This window comes from Myotis davidii, unplaced genomic scaffold (assembly GCF_000327345.1).
Source record: "Myotis davidii unplaced genomic scaffold, ASM32734v1 scaffold949, whole genome shotgun sequence".
NCBI lineage: Eukaryota > Metazoa > Chordata > Mammalia > Chiroptera > Vespertilionidae > Myotis > Myotis davidii.
Genome location: NW_006300364.1, coordinates 71,675 through 81,101, shown reverse-complemented (window position 1 = coordinate 81,101; position 9,427 = coordinate 71,675). Strand labels below are relative to the sequence as shown.

The 9,427-nt window shown below is 40.1% G+C and overlaps 1 pseudogene; it reads right to left on the bottom strand.

The window, feature by feature from the left end:
* Positions 1-1,448: 1,448 nt before the first annotated feature.
* Positions 1,449-2,780, bottom strand: LOC102764421 (annotated as a pseudogene).
* Between the last annotated feature and the right edge of the window lie 6,647 nt (positions 2,781-9,427).

The window sequence follows — 9,427 nt, the reverse complement described above, 5'->3', positions numbered from 1 at the left end:
ACAACACAGTGTCTTTTTAAAAATATCAGTTGGGGGAAGGGAGGATCTATCAGAAAGGAAGGTAGAGGGAGAGATGGAAACTTCAATCACCTGCCTCCTACATGCCCCCCGATTTGAGATAGAGCCTGAAACCCAGGCATGTGCCCTGACCAGGAATTAAACCTCTCAGTGCTTGGGACAACACCCACCCAACTAGGACGCTTACCATTTTTATTTTATTTATTTCTTTTAGAAGACAACATTCACTGTTACTATGTTAGTTTATTTAAGACAACTATATATAAAAACTTATTGGAGGTTCATTTCCCTGTAACCAGGAGAAGTGAAAAGAACACATATGTGTGTGTAGAAAAACTGGCGACACTGTGTCACACAACTAAACAAGAATGCAATTTCTCTCTTGAGTCATTCTTTGATCATAAAAATGAATATTATCCTGAGCACAATACAGATGTACAGTGGATGGAACTGATAATGATCACTTACCATCCTGTCTATTCTTATGGAAAGTTTAGAGGGAGGGAGTCTATATTCTTTATTTTAATAAAAGAGTCACATTATAGGAAGCACTGCAAATTTTCAACCCAATAAAATATAGAAAAACACCAACCAGTCTTCAATCATATGTATAAACCCCTTTCCAAATGGGCATCATTCCTCCATATTTCAATGAATAGATGCATAGCATGAAGAATAAACATTTTACATAATAATACAATGTGTGATTTAAAAATATGCTCCATCATATTGAAATTCATCTGTAATTTTAAGGTGGTATTAGGTCAACTTATTTACTAAAATTTATTTTTCAATGAAGAGCCCCCTTGGAGAAATTGATTTGATAATCATTTTGTAAGTGGTTAAGGTAGGGCTATGAACACTGAGCTAAAAGAGAACAGGATTCCAATGAGGAGAATAAAACCCAGTGACCAGCTACTAAACACACTGGTATGTCAGAATCTACATTATCAGGAACAGCAGTTGAGACAATGATATACAAAGAAATGTCAGTCATAAAAGTGAACAGCAGAGGTCTCAGATTTTCCTCTCATACAAAACTGTATAAATTGCCTTGGTCATTAAATGTAGTTTTTCCATGGGAGTAGTGCAATTCAGGATGATTCTTTTAGTAAAAAAATTATTTGGTATGGTATATGCCATTTGAGAAAAATTATTCTAAAGATATCCATGTTGTTTCATTGGGTAAATAGTATTTCCCAAATATTCTGATGCAGGATGAAAATAAATTTAGGAAAGCAGAAAAACAACAAAGAGAAAAGCCGTTGAATATCTGAGAGAGCAGAGAACTTAATTGAGTTACATATGTTGAATGGAGAAGATGAGGTTAAAGAAATAGAAATTCCAGGAAATAAATGGAAAGAGCGAGTTCTGCTTCCATTGTTTGAAGATCATCATGACATGTGACTCTGAGCCTTTGACCTCTGCCATCATGGGCACATCTTCAGTCTTAGGACAACTGGCCTGTTTATAGTCCCCTTCACAGAGAATGTCTTCAGAGCCTGTTTGATGTCTTTATTCCTGTGACTGTAGTTGAAGGGGTTCAGCATGGGTGTAACCACAGAATACATGACCCAGGCTATGGCACTTGAATGTGCATTGTGGGTAGCAGCAGAGCTAAGGTACATAGCTAAATTTGTACCATAAAATAAGGAGACAATTGAGAGGTGAGACACACAAGTGTTAAACTTCTCCTGAGCTGATAACATTCCATGTGTGCAGGACACTATTTTAGAATATGAGTAAAGGACCAGCACCAAGAAGGAGAGCTACAGAGTACATCACCATGTTAGTTAAAATTGTGTCAGAACAGGCAAGTTTGATCATCTGTTGGAGTTCACAGAAAAAGGAGGGATTGCCACATGCATACAGAAGGACTGTCGTAATGCCATTAAGCATTGTAGGAAGGAGTGCAGGACATTCATGATCCAGCATATCAGAGACAGCAGTCCACAGGGTTCATGGTGACCATGCAGTGCAGGTGTTAGCAGATGGTCACAAAACAGTCATAGGCCTTCCAAGTGAGGAAGAAAACATGCAACTCAGCAAAAAGTACGACAAAATACATCTAAGTAATGCAGGCTTCATAGGTGATGACTTTGCTTTGTGTCTGGTTGTTCCACAGCATCGTTGGGAAGGTGGTGGAGGTGAATCAGATGTCTAGCAAGGGCAGGTTGGAGAGGAAGAAGTATGTGGGTGCTGGAGGCAGGAACAGTAGTTAGCATAATAAATGCAGGAGGTCCATCAAAAGGTTGATGGTCACCTTCAGCAGGGCTGAAGATCTGCATATGATTGCCTGCTGCCAGACAGCTGAGGGCAGTTTCCCCCCAACCTGATGGTCCTTTATTGTTTACCAGGCCTTACCTTCGATATGTATATCTGCTTTGCTAGAGGGCAAAATGTGTGAATAAAAAGCATTGGATGAGGAGATTCCAGGAGCTTAGTTACTTGAACTAAGTTTCCTTCTGGCCCTCCAAAATCCCTTTCAAATTTATATTTCTTGTCTAGTCTCTTTAATCCATTTATGCACAGCCCCTTTGCCAGATTTCTTGAACCCTAGTAGATTCTGAGAACGACTCTAGCACATGGGTGTGTGGAGGTGGGAAGTCTGAGCTGATGGCCCAGATGATGAGTAGGTTTGCCAACACAGTGATCAGGTACATGGAGAGGAAAAGCCCAAATCTGAGGGGCTGCAGTTCTGGTTTCTCTAAAGATCCCAGAAGAAGAAATTCTGAAATTTGTGTAACATTCCCAGGTTCCATGTGGTGAACGTGACTACCAAGAAAGCTAAAAATTAAATCAGGAAATTCCTATAAAATGATAAGCTAAGGTCATGTGGCATAAAAATATCTAAGTGTATCTCTTATAATGAATATATATTTTAATATGTTTTTATTGATTTTTTTTTTAGAGAGAGAGAAACATTCATGAGAGAGAAACATTGATGGGCTGCCTTCTTCACACTCCCTACTGGGGATCCAGCCTTCAACCCAGGCATATGCCCTGACTGGGAATCAAACCAGCAACTTGTAGGTACATGGGAAGATGCTTAACCAAGTGAGGCACACTGGACAGAAAAATTAATAAATATTTTATGAGTGTATAAATGACAGTTTTTAACTGGTGATATAAGTATAAAATCCTCATTATTTTAACAAATATGTCAGAAATCCAAAGAGTATGGCGCCCTGGATTGCATCTCAAAGGAGCTCAGTTCTGCCACTTTGAAGAGGAGAATAGCAATTTTCCAGACATATCAGGTCAGTGTCCCACCCCCAATCAGACTTTGAAGAAAAAAGGAATTCAAGTATGGGATAGGGTAGTAGGTCTTTCGACCTCTAGAAAACAAGCGAGACCAAGACAAGGAGTCATAATAACTGAGTACATTTGACTTACAACCTGGTCACCTGGGATCAGAGAATCATTAGGAAAATTTTCTTTTCTGCTTATTCCAGAGGCCCTGAGGGAAATCATGTGCTTAGAGGTTGGAATAACACAAGGGAAATGTGCCTGATGGCCAGGTATAGAGAGAGCTTAGGTATCTCCCCTGTGCAGGCCTCAGCCTATACAACACTAGGGGGCAGGGTATAGCTGCTGCTTTTGATTCCTAAGCTGGCTCAGGGACTGATGCTTCAGTCCTTCCTGCTGTCTCATATGAGGACAGAGCTTCAGTCTCCATCATCAACCATCCAGGGAGCAATCCAGACTTCCACACGGAGACCTTCCTCTCAGAGACCCATCCAGGTGAGTCTGGGATCCCAGCAGGTCCATCAGGAAAAGGTCAGTGAGGATGGAACCTGACAAATTTCACCTAAGTCACCTGGGAGCCCAAACAGCCTAGACCAGAGATAAGAGCTCACTGTGTTGGCATTTTGTGTTAAGGAAATAATTTGTAATTAAGTTAGGTAACACATTAAGAAAGATGTGTTTGTTTGAATCTGTATTATAAGGACCATAGTTAACAATAAAGTGATAAGAATGGGAGTCCAGTTGCATGACACTGTAGAATGAGTGAGATACATAAAATGATTGCGGTAAAATGAAAATGTATCTGGAAAGATTTATTTTTCGGGAAGAAGGCAATAGAAAATTAGTTCAGAAGAACAGTGCAGTAAAGTGAGAGTCTTTTTATTAAATTTCAAAAATGGTGTGTATTTGAGCATGCTTTGTATTTGTTGAAAAGATCCTGACCAGTCAGGGTGTTGGTTCCTTGCAACAGTAATTTGTGAATACTCATGCTGGGTATTCGTGTGAAATAAATATTTAATGAGTTTGGGAAAGAATACTAAATAGCTTTACTTTGATTAATTATTTATTATTGGCAGGGCTGCACATATTCTTGGATTTGTTACCCATTGACTTTCTCTGTTGAAACAATTGAATGGAATTCCTACCCCCACACTCAGCCTTTCCCCCATGGTCTCTAAATGTAATAAGAAATTCTGGCATGCATCTGGGAATATAAATTGAGGACTGACCATCTTCTAGACAAAGGTATAGGGTGCTGAGAAAAAAGTCAGCATAGTTATATAGATGGAGAATTAAAGATCACCCCTTCTACCTTAACTCTTAATGCCACAGAAGCAGCACAGTGAGTTTACATTTATGCAGTGAGGCCTTCACTGTATCAACTGAGGGGGGAATGTCTCCAATCTAGTTAAAAATATTTTTCTACTTCATGTGTGTTTTTAACATAAAATGCCCTTACCCAAGGGAAGCTAATGAATGAATAGGCCTAAACTCAATTCCTCAAACAAATGTTATTGAATAAATGTCTATATTAGAATCCTATAGCTGCCGTAACATATTCCCATACTAGTTGCTTGAAACAAACAAACATATGCTCTTACAGTCTGGATGTCAGAAGCTTCAAATTTGTCTCACTGACTAATATCCAGATGTGTGCAGGGCTGGGGTCCTTCTAGAATTTGTATCATTTATGCATAACCCATGGGACCAGACAATAGGGTGGTGAAGGCCATGGGTAGGGGACAGGAATGGGCTAGAAGAAGTCAATGGAGAAAACAAGGGAACATATGTAATACTTTCAACAACAAAGATTTTAAAATATATATAGACAAAGTGGCTTTATCTCCAGCAGGATCCATCGCCCCCTGCTGGTAGAAGCCTGGCTGCTTTTCACTGATAGATGCTCTGTGGGCAGGTTTCCTGGCTCTGGCCCTGGAAGCTGGAGAGCCCAGCCTGGTATATGGGTCTCACTACTCTCAGGGGGAAACCCCCACAGCTGAGATATCCCTCCTCAACTTGGCCTGCCCTTTGGGAGTGGTGCCAGCCCCTCCCCAAACCACAACCTCCCTACCACTTTCAAGGTGGTTTCTGCCCTTCCTTCTTTAATAGTCTCCTCTTCAGCTAGTCTTCAGTTGGTAATTCAGGGTGAATATTCCCTAATTTAGTTTTATTACCAGTTTGGTTCTTGGAGGAGGTACAAGAATAATCCGCCACATGCTGCTATCTTCAAACTCCGGAGCCTTGATTTTCTAAAACAACAATCATCCTCAGGCCTTTGTACTGGCCATTCCTTCTCCCTGGGAAACACTTTCCCACCTAGTCTTTCCCTCAGTCTTCATTGAGGTTTGTGTTAAAGTGTCAGCCGTTGGCAAGTCTTGGCTAAACTCTATAAAAAAGAACACCCTCTATCCACTCTCTCCATTTAATGTGATTTACTTTTCTTTAGAGCATCTTCACCATTGGATTTTTTATATTATTATTTTTATTTGATTATATTATTGCTCTATCGTTAGTTTGTAGACTTTTGTTTTTAAGCATCCCATACCCTGAACAGTGCCTAGAACATGGTCTATAGTCAATATATATGTCTCAAATGCATGAAAGATATCCTCAGTAAAACAGTAAAAATGCAAGTTATTATCCTGATTCTAAAATATAAGTGTGAAATTTACTCTTAGTTACTAATTCTTGTTAACATGAAAATTAATTTTTAATTTTTTTTATAGTCAATTTCGACACATGGAACCAGGTAATGGTACACAAATTTCAGAATTTCTTCTTCTGGGAATTTCACAGGCACTGGAACTGCAGCCCCTCATATTTGGGCTTTTCCTGTCCATGTACCTGATCACTGTGTTGGGAAACCTGCTCATCATCCTGGCCGTCAGCTCAGACTCCCACCTCCACACGCCCATGTACTTCTTCCTCTCCAACCTGTCCTTGGTAGACATCTGTTTCACCTCCACCACCATCCCAAAGATGCTGGTGAACATCCAGACACAGAGCAAAGTCATCACCTATGAAGGCTGCATCACACAGATGTATTTTTACTTAACAACATCGTGATGTATTCCTCAGCTGGGCTGCTAGGTGGTGGTCCCCTTGCTGGAATTCTTTACTCTTACTCAAAGATACTTTTCTCCATACGAGGGATCTCATCATCTCAAGGGAAGTATAAAGCATTTTCTACCTGTGCATCTCACCTCTTAGTTGTCTCCTTATTTTATGGTACAAGCCTTGGAGTTTACCTCAGCTCAGCTGCTACCCAAAATGCACACTCAAGTGCAACAGCCTCGGTGATGTACACTGTGGTCACACCCATGCTGAACCCCTTCATCTACAGTCTCAGGAACAATGACATAAAGAGGGCCCTGGAAAGATTCCTTGGCAGGTAAGGTTTTCAAGGACCAACTCTACTGGGCTGAAGAATTGCCCAGGAATGCAGATTTCAAGCTTCAGGGTCCAAAGTCTGACAGAAATTAATCCAATTTTTGGACCATAAGGAATTGGAAATATTCATTTATCTTATGCGTTAACATGAATTACTTTAGTATAATTTATTCTCTTATGACATATATCATTTCAAATTTTTCTATTGCTTTCTTAAAGAATTGTCATGAATTTTACTACCTCTATGAACAAAACTATACGAGGCTACTAAGGTGATTGGGTGGACCCCCCGCAGGCACCCACATTGGCTGGCCTGGGGCCTGCGCCTGGGGGCAGCTCCTGCATTGAGTGTCTGCGCCCTGGTGGTCAGTGCACGGCATAGTGACCGGCTCTATATATATATATTACACACAGGAATATCTTCAGTCTTTATACTTAAAGGATGAATCTCACATGCCTGAGAGGACCACACTCCCAAGAGAAAAGTCATGAAGGGCTCCTGACACCTGCCCCCAACCCTCTGCCACTCCCAGACCCAGGGCTGCTTCCTCAGCTGCACCAAGGGCTGCCCCGCACTGTGCATGAAATGGAGTTCAGGAGCCTAGGTGAGGATCCGCCTATCCTCCATTTACCCTGGAGCTGGAGGAGGAGGGAAGAGGCCTGAAGGACACAACATGAACAAGTTTACTTCATTGCAGAAGGATAACCTGGGTTACTTTATGATCTTCACACAACCTAGTGAAAAACCAGCAGTAAGTTGCCTGTCTCAAAATGACTAGAAGTTAGATGTTGCAAGAGACCAATTTTTTCCAAAATCCTGAACCATATATATGAGACAGTGTAAAAGGATCATTGGACAGGAAGAAGTTAAAACATCTATACACTAGATACAAAGATCATCAAAGTAAAAATAAAATTGGAATAGATGGCGTACAGCAGTTCGCTTTTAATTTTGCAAAGGATACAGGACAAAAAGGATTACATCTAGGAATGGCCATTGCCTACCAGAATTTAGTGCTTAATGGAAGCTTTAAATTCTTAGTTTTTGTTGGGACATCATAAACAATCACTACCAAAAAATACCTGGAATTTTCTTTAGACTTTAGTGCAATGATTGCAGATGACATGTCTAATTATGATGAAGAGGGAGAATGGCCTGTTCTCATTGATGATTTTGTGGTATTGGCACACCCTCAAATTGCCAGGACAAAAACTACAACAGTGTACACTAAAGGAACCTTCTAGAATGGTCTGCATAATAAATACAATTAAAAATTGCAAGTCAATTTCTGCTGGCTGGACTGAACTGAATTCAGATTATGCCTTATAATTAGACTTAAGGTCCAAACAAAACTTTACAGATCATTTAGTACCATATCATATTTCACTCATCTAATGTTGGTTTTGGCTTGTCTTCTAGTCTGGGCTCCTCTAACCATTTAAAACTTCAACATTGTGGATTTCATCTTATATCTGTGGATCATCATACTTTATTCTCCCAGAAGCTTTATGATGATTATTTTGAGGTTTCCATTCTTGCACAAAGCACAATGCTGTCTTCATTAGAAAGCAGTTTGGCCTAAGAAGTAAACATGAACATTACAAACAACTTCTAAAAACCTCTAAAATGTATGCTTTAGGCTATTTTCAAAGACTATGCTGACAACACTTCCAATGGAGTCATATATTTAAGTGTACCAGATCTGGAATGGTATTTTGGTGTGGGGGAATTTTTATTTCCTGGCAAATCACATTCAATGTTAAAGTGAATAGAGGATCTGAAAAACAAAAACAAACAAACAAAACAAACTGTTGAAATAACCAAAGTGAAAAATAAAAAATAAAGAGGATTAATTGCCCAGGAGTGGAAATTCTGCCCAGTCATGTGAATAAGAATCATGGATTTTCCTACACAAACATGCATGACCTCCCACCCTGTCCTGACTACCTAGAAGGAACCTCAATGGAGGCACTTTCCTACAGTTATCTGAAATACAGTTGAATATATTTGAATAAGAGAATGATTTTGAATGCTGTCCTCAAATTTCAGTACAAATGTCAAAAGTAAGAAGTTGCAGATTATTACAATTTACCTCAGTTCTGTTCTGTTTAATTATAGTATCAATTCACTATTGCTATGTAACAAGCCATCCTAAAAGCAAATGGTTTAATACAATTCTTTTATTTTCCAATGGGTTTGTGTAGTGGTGAGGTGTTCTGATCTCTGCTGGTCTCCTCATGAGTCTGCAGTCAGCTATGGGTCAGCTGGGGTGTCTCTGCTGGCCTTTCTAATGTATGAGGGGCTCAGCTATGGTGACTGATCTAGGGAGGGCTTGGCTGGAATAAATGAGCTTTGTCCGCATGTCCTCTCCTTCTCTGGAAGGCCCCCGGGGTTTGTTCATATGGCTCAGCTAGGGTTCTGAGTGAGAGCAGTGGAAATACACCCAGGCCTGGTAAGGCGCACTGTCCCTTCCACCATATTTTTTTCACCAAACCACTAAAAAAAAATCCTAAGTCCAGCCCAGTTGAAAGGTGGAGAAAAAGACTACACCTCTGGATGGGAGAAGCTCACAATCACATTGACAAAGACATGGAAAGATAAAAGAATGGAGGCCACATCTGCAAACTGACTGTCATTTGGGTAAATTTTAATTCAGTAAAGTTTTTTTTCTACATCTGCCCTCAATTGCTGAATGATCTTAGAGAAGAAAGTGAGAGTAAAAATTATGTTTAATGAGTAGATGTGGAAGTTCTACTCTTGAGGGTCAGG